Source organism: Malania oleifera, chromosome 10 (genome assembly GCF_029873635.1).
Source record: "Malania oleifera isolate guangnan ecotype guangnan chromosome 10, ASM2987363v1, whole genome shotgun sequence".
NCBI lineage: Eukaryota > Viridiplantae > Streptophyta > Magnoliopsida > Santalales > Ximeniaceae > Malania > Malania oleifera.
In genome coordinates, this window is record NC_080426.1 from 18837351 (window position 1) to 18850033 (window position 12683).

At 39.0% G+C, this 12683-nt stretch overlaps 1 long non-coding RNA gene across 2 annotated transcripts; it reads left to right on the forward strand.

Moving 5' to 3' along the window:
* Positions 1-9843: 9843 nt before the first annotated feature.
* Positions 9844-12067, forward strand: LOC131165593 (uncharacterized). 2 transcript variants are annotated; one of them, XR_009139605.1, is made up of 3 exons: positions 9844-10023; positions 10147-11651; positions 11750-12067. It is a non-coding gene; the product is annotated as an uncharacterized LOC131165593 (long non-coding RNA). The 2 variants fall into 2 exon arrangements; XR_009139606.1 differs by having other exon boundaries at positions 10147-10272.
* The last annotated feature ends 616 nt before the right edge of the window (positions 12068-12683 follow it).

Sequence of the window (12683 nt, forward strand, 5' to 3'; positions counted from 1 at the left end):
TCTCTACAATTTTCGTCATTCGTCACCCAAATCGACGATCGGAGGTTACCACGAGGATCTGGGGGAAATTCTCTACAAGTCTAATGAAGTGGATTCTTCAATGAGGTCTTTCCAGGCATCACCCCAAAGTTGAGATAAGGGTAGAAATGAGTTGTTTATCTAGCGTATAACTGTTTAAATGAAGTGTATGGGTCTGGGGGTGTTTAATGGTTATTATTTTGGAAAAATGTGTTTTCATGGTTTTGGAGCCCGTGTTGCCGTGGGTTAGACTCAGGAGCATTGTAGGATCTCTCTCAGTAAACAGGTAAGGGGATTAAGTTAAGTTAGGAGTTTTATTAAAGTTGAACTGAATAAAATGCTATATATGTATATTTATGTTTTCAGTTATTGTTTTGAAAACCAACCATTCAAATGAGACTTTTCAAACCTAAGATATATGATATAGTATTTTGAGTAAAAATGAACGGTGGAAAGTTTGGTTTAACGTCATAAATGGGATATACTGTATACTGAAATCGTGTGGTAGATGAATATTATTTTGAGGGTTATTGTATAACTAAGTTTGTGAATATTTGTGAAATACTGGAACTGTTTGTGAAAATACAGGGATTTGATATAGCAGCTGTGAGCCGAGTTTTAAATGACGGCTAAGGGTCGGGATTTGATAGAGTGGCTACAAGCCGAGTTGTATATGACGGCGGAGGGCCGAGTTTTATAATATGACAGATTTTATATGAAATGAGTTTGAAATACAGTTTTTATTACTTAAATTGCATGATATGCTTTAGGAACCCTGAGGACCAGTTATGTTATGAGCACAGTACTGTTACTAGAGATTCAATATTTGACTATGTGCGCCCAAACTATTTTGGATATAAGTGTAGAGTGGTCTCAGACGATTGGCCTTTGTAAAGTGTGTACCTTCCTTGGCAGTCCGGACTAGAAAATGGTAAGGCAATTGGACCCGCAAGCAAGTTGCGGATACCTACAGTCGGAGTTAATGGCAGATGAATGATTTGACTTTGTCTGGGTTGATCCCCCAGGGCTTAGTCCAGCCTTCAGGCCGCACATCCCGTACCATGGGGGAAGTAAATGATGTTTAGTCCCAAGGAGTGTCTTTTATGCATATCTATAGATTTATATAAATGATGTTATTTATTTACTGAATTTTTTATACCATGGAAATGAGATGAATATTTTCAACTGTGTAAAGTGAGTATAATGTAAAATAACTATTTTTGGTTAAATGGAGGATGAATATTTTCTATAAACACTAAATGAATGCTGACCACACACTGATATTAACTTAATCTTCCTTACTGAGAAGTGTCTCACCTCAACATACAAATTATCTTTTCAGGACCATCTCAAGGTCAAGTTTAGTGAACTCTGGGGTGGGGTGATAGCTAGTTAGTTTTTGTGAGTGTCAGTAAGAACTCTACTATATGTAAGTTATGTTTGAAGCCCTAAGTATGTAATATGGGAGTATGGAATGAGTTGTTTTTGTTGTATTATTTTAATGGATTGTAATATGGATTATTGGAGACTATTGTGTATTAAGGTACTTTAGAACTCTGGTAATGGATTATGGAGGATATATTATTTATTTCCGCTGCATTTATATTACTGATTATGGTATTAGGTGCACAAACGTCACTAAAGTAGCACCCTAGGCTCACGTGGTGGGTCAGGGCGTTACAGGTGGTATCAGAGATTAGGTTTGTTAGGTTCTGCAGACTTTGATAGTTGATAATTACCATAGTATAGGTTGAGATAAGTTAGGGATAGGAATGAGTAGATTAAGCGAGTCTTGGTCTAGAAGCTTTGAGGTGGAATCCTTCGACGGTTGTCTGTGTTTTTCCTAAAATGACTATTTTAGGAAAACCATGGTAAAGTTATCGATGGTTTTCATTTCTGGGTGGAGAGATTAGAACTTGGAAATTGAAGTGGGAACGTTAGGTCGGATGAGTATGTGCATAGTGTCAGTGTTATGGTTAGAGGCCTGTACCTTGACAGTTTTGTAGCAAAATTGTATAAATGATTCATTTAACTGCAAACTCATATATTATATTATTTCTTCATTCCATACTAGCATCAACCATGATAAATGTGGAATTTCTAAGTCGGTTTCTATCCTATCTTCAGGATGGATCCCAGGGGAAAGGAGATCATGGCTAGAGAGGATAATCATGTGGATACCTCCTGTAGAGACTTGAAGAATTATAGTAATTAAATAATTAAAGAAATGAGAGAAAATAATTTTTTTTTAAAAAGGGATTTCAGTAGGGTCTTGTCGACCAGTGTAGATGTGCTCATCGACGAGTAGGGCCTTAGGCTCGTCGACAAGGATGCATGTCTCATCGACGAGAAGTTACTGAGAGGGGCATTTTCAGGGCCCGAATCTCGCCGATGAGGAGTAGGCGTTCGTAGACGAGACTATTGCTGAGACTCGTCGACGAGGAGACATGGCTCATCGACGAGGCCACGTGGATAGTACTCTATATATAGCCCAAAATCGATTTCAGCATAAGAAATTTTTTTCAATTCCTCTCTCTTTACACGGTTTCTTTCCCTTCTCTCTAAGTTTTCGGTTCCGATTCTCCTTGGTTCGATGATCAGAAGCTACCACGGTGATCCTGGGGAGATTCTCTACAACATAGACGGAGCAGAAATTCGATTTGGGAAGTTTGGGAATCATCCCAAAATTTGGGTAAGTTCATTATTTTAATATTTACTAAGGTATTTTGTATTTTTGGGTTGAGGAAAGGTGTTAGATGGGTTTATACTGAAGTTTTGTTGGGGGAAATGTAAATTTTAGGGTGTTGTGTTGGGAACATTGCATGTGTAGGATTGAGTGTTTTGTGGGCTTCTCAGTAAGTCGGGTAAGGGAATAAACTAAGTTAGAATTTTTCATGAAACTATTTTTATTCTACAGTATTTAATTTCAGGAAAATATGTATATGATAGAATTATGTTTGGAAAATACTGCTATGAACAAGGATATGATTTAAATGTGTTTTATCAGAAATTATGATTTTAGAATAGATTTTATATTCATAATGTTTTCCATTTCTGTGTGGCATGAGTTGAAATTTCCATGTAATTATGTATACTAGAATAATATGCTTTTCCAGATCAAGCATGATATGATTGTTTTTCAGGGAAATTATAAAACAATACAGGAACCATGATTTTAGGAATATAATGTTTAACAGTACAAAGAAATCATGTTCAGTATATTATGATATGCCGGCGCAGATGCCGTGATTAAATGTTATGTTATGCCGGTGTAGATGTCGTGATTCATGTTGGCGTAGATGCCATATCATGTATGATAAGACAGAATTTATGTAATATTATCATGTCAGATATTATCATGAAATACAAAACAATTATGTTTAGTATATGAATCATATTATACGTTATCAGAACTCGGATGGTATGGTTTAGTTTAGTTTTAGGAGCATGGTACTGTAGTTATATGTTCAAAATTATGATAGTGCTACCACACGACCAGTAGTATGAGAGATGACAGTCGATGTAGCTTCAATGTAGAGTGGAGTTGCTCCCCTGGAAGTCTGGGACCAGAAGGGGCAGGTCTATCATACTTACAGACTTATGTTTGATCTAGCATGGTCGACCAACCATTACTAGGTCCCGCCTTTGGGCGGCACAACCTAGTCATGTAGGGGTAAGACATGACATCAGCTAACTATCCATCGTGGGTGTTATTTCAGTATTGTACAGTTATATAAGATTTTTTTTTTTTATGTATAGAAATCTAGTATGCCTTATTATGATATGACAAATCATGTTTTACTCAATTTTGCTAAAGGCAAGTTTTTACCAAATATGCTTATTATACTGTTTATATGTATAACACAAAAATACTCACAATGCCACACACTGATATTTGTTTATTTCCCTCACTGAGAGGTGTCTCACCCCAGCAATTCAAACATTTCAGAAAATCCAGGTAAATGAGCAGATAGAGCTTTGCGACGGTAGAGTCTGACCGAGCTACCCTATCAGAAGGGTGAGTTGTTGATCTAGGGTTAGATTTATTTCTAGAAAGTGACCTTAAGTTACTTTTTGGTCTTTTGATGGATGATTGTATATATAACAAATTTAGTAGTACTCTGGTATTGTGGTTGATTGGATGACTTATTTGTAAATTACATTTCCTGCTGCTTAGGTATTAGAGTTAAATGACTAGTTTATCCCTGGTACCCATAGGTCCAGGTTGATTATGTTTTATCAGTTGAACAGTATATCAGGATTATTATATTAAATGTTATTATGGAAAAAAAATTTACGATAAAATAGGCAGGTCGTTACACCTCCAATGAAGATGATGTCGATGCCTCAGCACTGCTGCGTAGTATAGCACGTCAAGCTAGGAAGGAAACCTGGAGGGATTCTTGAGAGCAAGACCAACTATTGGTTGATAGAGGCTGCACGTTCCAGCAGTTTACCCAGACGAATCTATCGGCATTTTCAAGAGGAGTGAAGTCGATTGCAGCTGAAGATTGAGTTTAGGAGATGGAAGAGCTGTTAGGTGTACTAGAGTGTACAAAGGAACAGAAGTGCGGTTTGCCACCTTTAAATTGGCGGGAGAAGCAAAGAGGTGGTGGAGGTCGGCAAAGTTGGTGGAGGAACAACACCCAGAGCATGCATCTATTACCTGGAGCCATTTCAAGAGGTTTTCTTCGGCAGATACTTCCCTGTTACCACCCGAGAGGCAAAGGTAGAGGAGTTCCTGCATCTGACCGAGGGACTCATGACTGTGCAACAGTATGCGACCAGGTTTGTAGAGCTATTCTGTTTCACTCCGCACATGGTCCCAGATGAGCCAAAGAAGGCTCGGATGTTTGAGAGAGGTCTGAGGCAGGGTATATGCGCACATGTAGTGTAGAGACCCGAATAATTTCTATAAATTAATAATAGGAGAAGGAGAGAAAATAAATTAAAGTTGGAAAATTAAAATAGAGTCTCATCAACGAACGCAGGGGATTCGTCAACGAGAACACATGAGAGTCTCGTCGACGAGAAGATACCGAGAGGGGGGTTTTAGCAGTCTGAAATTTGTCGACGAGGGGTTTAGGTTCGTCGACGAACTTTCTTCATGGACTCGTCAACGAGATGACCTGTCTTATCGATGAATCTAGAATTATAAATAGCTAAAACCCGGATTTTACAGCAAAAAATTGTGCAAAATTACCCTCTCTCTCTCTCTTTCTCTCTAAAACGACCCTCTCCCCTTCTCTCTTCGATTACGACTCTGTTTCTCGCTGGTTCGAAGATTCGAGGCCACCACGACGCTCCTGGAAAAGTTCTTTTCAAGTCTGCCAGAGCGGATCGTTGGTGGGACTGATTTGAATTTCATCCCAATCTCAGGGTAAGGCATTTTATTCAATATTTGTCTTTCCCATAGTTATAAGAAATGTAGTAATGAAAAAATACTGATATTTGGTTCTAGGAAATGTTGTTTTCAGGGTTTTGAGTGGGGAACTCTGCGGGTGTAGGGCTAGAGTACAGTAGGGGCTTTTCAAAAATTAGGTGAGGGAAATATGCTATGCTAGGGAATTTTTAGAATGTATAACAGAAGATTATGTATGTATATTTTCAAGCATGTTGATCAGTTTATTTTCCAGAATATCATGAGTATTATTATTTCAGTGAAATTACAGAAATGAAGCATGAGATTTTAATTACACAGTTGTGCGCCCTGAGGTTATTATAGTTTAATATGTTGATTATGAAATTTTACAGATATCCAGTTATACAGTTTACTAGCAGAAAGTAAGATTTATAGCATTTTTCAGAATAACATGATTTCTAAACCAGAACACTCAGACAGATATTACGGATATTTCAGAAAGATATTACAAATATTACAGACATATATTATAGATATTTTAGAAAGATATTACAAATATTACAGACAGATATTATAGATATTTTAGAAAGATATTACAGATGTTACAGACAGATATTACAGATATTCTAGATAGATATTTCAGATATTACAGCTCAAAGTTATAGTGCTATGGTTGTTTCGAAATTATGTTAAAATAACAAGATAAATATATATTTATATATATATATATAGTATTACACAGTATCAGATCCCTATGGATATTACAGACAAAGATATATAGTAGAGCATGGTACCGTTGCTATTACAGATAGAGTGCAACCACATAACTCAGATAGTATGTGGATTCTGTCTAACTGCGCAAGGAGAGATTGCAGTCTCCCCAGCAAGTTGGGTTGAGGTGACCGGTTAGACGATGTTAGATTTGGAGATTTCCCGGAGAGATTGCAGTGGGTTCGATTGGCGGATGTTAGAGACAGATTGACTTGCCTGGTAGGCCAACCAGAGTAAGTCCAGCCTACAAGCCGCACAACCCTATCATGAGAGGTTATATCATGACATACAGATCTCAGGGTATAGCAAAAGTTCATGTGTATAGATATATTACCCAGCAGTAGTTATATTATCATATTAGCGGTATGTTCAGATAGTAAACTCAGATACACAGTTGTATTTTAAACTACGTGTTATGTGTTTTGTGCAGTATATTAGCTTTCTCATATTATAGTATTAGTATTATTTCAGTATATTAAATGTGCAACTCAGCCGCCATACACTAGTGATAACATATTTCCTCTTACTAAGCGTTGTCTCATCCCGGTGACTTACTATTTTTCAGGAGATCCAATTAGGCGAGCAGATCAGGCTCGCGGGTAGAGGTTGTCTTGCGCTGCCCTTGCTGGAAGGGTTGGTGTATTTTTGGTGCCAGTGTTTTGGGGTAGACTCTAGGTTTTTGGATGTTGTCACTGGGTATTTTATGTTGTAAATATACTTCAGAATATTATAGTTTTTTGGTATTGTGTATTTGACAGTTTACAACTTTTGTATATTGCTGCTTAGGGGTGTATAACATACAGAGTTTTTCCTCAATGCTTTTTTGAGCTTGGGATAATTTCAATAGTATATCAGACAGATGGTGTTTATGTTATATATATATATATATATATAGATGAAAAAAAATAACAATATGTTATATAAGTAGCAGGTCGTTACAGGTAGTGGCGTTATTGACGCAGAGTTTTACTGAGCTGGTGGATAGGGCCATGGCAGTCGAGGCTAGTATTTAGGAGGGGGAGAGAGCAGAAAACCAGAAGAAAAGGTCCTTGCCTCAGGGTTTTCAATCCAGCACCAGCTAGGGTTCATGGAGGTGGCCTGGCAATTTTACAGGCCAACAACAGGAGTTGGGATCTCGAGCCCCTCGGGGGAATTATCAGAATTTGACCTGTCCCAGGTGCCATGAGAGGCATTGGGGTGAGTGTAAGGTTGGGTCAGCTAGCTGTTACCAGTGCAGTGGGGCAGGACATCTGTCATGTAGCATTGATTTACGCACCTCCACAACATCAGTATGGGAGAGGTAACTAAGCACCCCGAGGTGGTCACCAAAGCGGCACCGCTCAGGCGCGAGTGTATTCTATGACTCTGAGTGATGCCGAATACGCATAAGATGTAGTTACAGGTAAGATTTATGTGCTTTCAAATAAAACTGTTGTACTCTTTCATTCAGGTAGGACACACTCTTTTGTATCTTAGGGATTTGTTAAAATGTGTGGGGTAGAAATACAATTGTTAGATGCCGAGTTAGTAGTAGTCACACCGACAGGATTAGTGGTAGTGTGTAATAAGGTGATTAGAGACTACCCAGTGGAGATTCAGGGGAGAAAGCTACCTGCTAGTCTAATCGTATTTGGTATGCATAGATTTGACATTATTTTGGGGATGGATTGACTAGCATCAAGCTACGCGAGCATTGACTGCCACAGAAAAGAGGTAGTGTTCAGAATGCTAAAGGAGCAAGAATTTATATTTTTTGGGTCGTGTGTGCACTCTGCACCACAGATCCTTTCGGCGGTTCAGGCAAGAAGGTTACTTCTGGAGGGTTGCCCGAGGTACCTGGTGTCGCGATGTCCCGGACCTGCCAGAAACCACTCTGGCAATGGGTGTGGCTGCGAATTGGGAAAAATTGATGTGTATTTTGAAAAAGAATTTTTTGTGGACAAACAATGTGTGATGGAGTCGCCACTAACCTTTTGAAGTGCAGTTAGAACACTTGATTACTACCCCGTTAGGGGTAGAATTGGTCTGCGTCACCAAAGTCTAGCTTGGGAGTACAGTTACTTTAGGCGAAGGTATGAGCACCCCCTAAACGCCTGTTCTTACGAATGGTACCTAATTAATTGAAGATTATCCCACAAATCAAACTTAATAAGCCTTTGAGAAATTACTCCCATTCAAAAGTCAAAGAAAATGAACAAAATGAGATACTATATAAGTATTCCCTCATAATTGAGGCAATCCAATACTCCAAGAAGTCCATTCCCTTTTGTTGCAATCATCAAGATGGAAAATTGAGAAAATAGTTTACAAAAATACACTCTCGGGGTTTTGAAATCTATAGGATTTTTCTAAGTATGAAGATAGTATTCTGGGAGGTTTTTGGAATTTTGTTCGGGATGGAAATGATTTTCTGGGCCTAAGAAACATTTTTGTGATTTTTTTTGTAAGTGAGAAAATATTTTTTGTGATTTTGGTGATTTTTCAATATTTTTCCCGAATTTCAAAATAGCACAAATAAAATTAAGACAAAAACCATGGAAAATCAAAGCTTAAAAGTATTTTCTAGGATTTTTGTGACTTTTCTAGGAATTTTGTTTTATTGTAAAAAACATCTTGAAATTTAAAACATATTTTTTGAATTTTTTGTGAAATTTCTGACATTTTTATGAACCTTCACGGGTGCAAAAATATTTTTTGATTTTCAAAGAGACACCTTGGAGATTCTCTATTGTATTTTCTTCAAAAATTTTCATGTGCAAATCAATTTTAAAGTTTAGAACTATTTTTTGAAATTTTGGGAATTTTTATGAATTTTTATATGTTTTTTTTATGGATTTTATGCATTTTTAAAAGGAAATATTTGGAAATATACATAAAATAAAGAAAATAAGAAGAACCGGAGCAATCTGGTTCAGGGGGTGGACCGGTTAGGCTTTGACTGGTTTGAGGGAGATCGGTTTTAAGGTTTGGGTCAAGACCGGACTAGAACACGTGTCAATGCCTCGTTGGAAGATACTGATGGATTGGGATCTGGCGTGATGGAGTGATCCTGATCGTCCGTAAACGAAGATCAGACGACGCTGGGGGGCGACACGCGTCGTATCGTGTATGAGGTGACCGAGCGCTCCACGTGTCGTGCGTTGGAGAAGTGGGTGGACGGCCATCATTGCTTTTGATGCTGTGATCTCGGCCGTTGATTCATGGGGGATCGAACGGTGGGGGACGGAGCTCATTAGGGTTGCTAGATCGGAGTCGTTCAGGGAGTGCGAGGATCCAACACTTTTTGTGAGCCGCTGATGCGGAGAGGACAGGCACCACACGTCTTGCCATGAATGGGAATGCACGTGCATACATTTATAAAGGGGAGTTGACAGCATTAATGGTTCTTACACGACGTGATCTTCATTGTTGGTGTGGAGCAATGATCTTGCGGTGGGGGATGGGATAAACGTGGATTGCTAACACGGCCAACTCTCAGCCATGCGATGAAATGTAGATCATACGGTTGTCAACATGTCGCACGCGGACTGCCCACGTGGCCGAATCCTAACCGCATGTAGAAAACACAAAGTGAACATATGAGATTAGCCCACACCACCCCTTCATCGAACGGCAGATGGGAGGCCACGCATCCTGATCTCGTGCCTCCAAAGCTAATGATATTTAAACAAAAAAAATTTTGGTTTCCTTATTTTTCATTTCTCTTTTCTTACTCTCTCGTTCTCTCATGTTCCTTTCTCCTTTTCACTCTGTTCATTCGAACAGTTGCAGAAACCCTAATGGTTTTTGCCTCTTCCTTCTTCTCTTTTCACCTTCTCTGTCTCCTTACGCTCCCTGTTCTCCCACTCTCTCACTCTTCTCTTGATCCCCCTGTATATCTACTAACTGATCCCTCTGTCTTTCTTTGCTTTCAATCCCTTTGTCTCTCTTTTCTTTCTTCTCTTTCTTCCCTCAGCTTCTCTCCTCTCTCATTCTGCTTCTCTGTTTTTTCTCAGGGGGGGCCGAAAGAACAACGGGGAGTTGGACGTCGCCACTGACGGTCCCTACTCTGTCAGGGTCTAAAGATTTCGAGCTCAGGTTTGATGGTTCACCTTTTCAAGGATGGTTAGCTTGAATAGCCGGTAAAGTGCAAGATGAGTGTTTTCCTTCCCCCTTTTATTTTTCTTGATTGGTTAGTGAGAATCAGTTCGAACTTGTGACCAATGTAGTTGACTGTTTGTTCAGATCTCTTAGTGTCTGTGAGTGAGTCTGCTCATATTAGGGTTTCAGGTGGGTTAGTGGGGTTGAAGACGAGTTGAATCATCTTCAACTCGGTGAGTGAGTGTCAAGGGTGACTTGGGTGAGTCTACCCAATGAGTGTTTGTGTTTTAATTCGGACAAACTCGAGTGAGTTTCAATGGATCAACTCGAGTGAGGTTCACACACGCTAGATCACATGTAGGTCTTTGGACTTGCAAGAATGGGCTTGGATTAACCTTTTTTCAAAATGGGCTTTGGGACAAAGTTTAAAAAAAACAGGCTTGAGTTAAGAACCGGGCTGATCCAAAACGATTTTAAGAGAAAGCCTTTTGAGGTTTTAAAAACACAAGCCGACCCAATTTGTGTTTTAAAAACACGGCCGTACTTGAACTTTTTTGTTTTTTTTTTTAAAACGAGGGTTGGCCCAATTTGAACTTTTTAAAATTGGGGCCCAACTTCCATTTTAAAAAGCATAGCCTCATTTGATTTTAAAACAGGCCAGCCCAACTTCCATTTTTTTTTAAAAGCCTTATTTGATTTTAAAACGGGTCGGCCCAATTTCTATTTTAATAACAGAGCCTCGTAAGCCGAAACAGAGTTGGGGTCTTAGGGATCTGAAATTTGGAAATAGGCCTTGTGGGTTCCTTAGTGGGTTCAATTCGAGTTGTTAAAACTCGAAGATAGATTAGGGTTAGTGGTTCAAGTCTGGTGAGTGTGGAAAGGTCCAAACCCAAGTTCGGGTTCGAGTCAGGGTTCGGGTCCATTCTCATGTCCGAAACCTGAGAGAAGAAAGAGGGGTGCCTGCGCTTATGCACTCTTAATAAACACACGAATGGAATGAATACGGAAATAGGGTGTATCAATTATTACCTTCTTTTTTTCTCCTTTTTCTTTTCCCTCCTTGATGTCAGTCTGATGACTGGTCTGGGGATTGGTCTGGTGTTTGCACTGGTTCGTTTGCTCAAGTACAATTCTAAATTCAAACCCCTCCTCCTCTACTCTTTGCAACCGAGCAAAGCTCAAAACTCTCTCTGATTTTTCTCAAATTATGCAAAACCCTCTTATCTTTCCTTTTGCAGTCTCTCAAATTCTACAGAATCCTCTTATCTTTCTTTCTACTCTCTCTCTCTCTCTCTCTCACAATTCTCGCAGAGTATTCTTGTATTCTTCCTCCCCCCGGTCTTTGCATTGTGAGCCTATCTTTATTTATAGGGAGTTCCAAGGGTGATTTTGGCACCAAATTCAGCCTCCCCCGCCACTTGTACGGGAATAATTCCCCCTAACAGACTCGCGTGGTTTCCTTTTTCTAATTTTGTGAATCTCCAGCTAACTAACTTCATTCTTCTTTTCTGTGCGCAGGTAAATAGGTGCCCTAGGCAGGAATGGAGGGCATGGCATTTGTTTTTTTTGTATTTTGATTTTTATTTTGTGTAACTTTAGCCCGTATGTACCCACGGGCTTTCTTTCCTGCAACTTCTTTTTGCACACTTTTTATTTCCATGTATCTTTGAATTTCTTATTTCCTGTATCATCCTTCTTAAGTATGTATGTCATTTATTTTTGTGCATTGTAAACTCTTGCATGTACAGTGGACTTCACCTGCACGTGCACCTGCACTCGCACCACATTGGAGGCATGTGCTCCACTTCTCTTCTCTAATAAAGTGCATGTGGTTTTTCAATTTTGACCCCAATAGACAAATTTTGACTTTTTTTTTGCTTAAGAGACTTTGAGTAATAAATGTGACTCCAGGATTGACCAATTTTGACCAAATAACCCATTAAACATGACTTTAATAACAGACAAGGCATGTTCTAAAATTAAGACCCAATTTTCAAAAATAGCTTGAGATTTTGAAAGCTCAATACCAAGTTTGGAAATTCCCAGACTTATGGAAACTTAAAGGGCTCGATCAACTAGGGGTGAGCATAATTTGGGGAAAATCGAATTAACCGACCGAAATTGGTTGGTTCGGTTCGGTTAAAAAATTCGGTTCGGTCGGTTCGGTTATGTTTTCCAATATTTTGGTTAATCGGGTTTCGGTTTGGTTAATGGGGAATATTAATTTGGTTAACCGATTAACCGATTTACGAATTAATTAAATTTTAAATATAAGTTAATAAATTAAAATCTGATTTCACAATTTTCACTCATTCCCGAATCCCTCTCATACTCTCAGTCTCACACTCTCACTGCGATCAATCTCACAGAAGTCAGAACATGTAAGTCCCTCACTGCCTTTCGCCGTCGCCGTCGCCGGCCATCATCATCAACACAGTCACTGCTCTCTGAA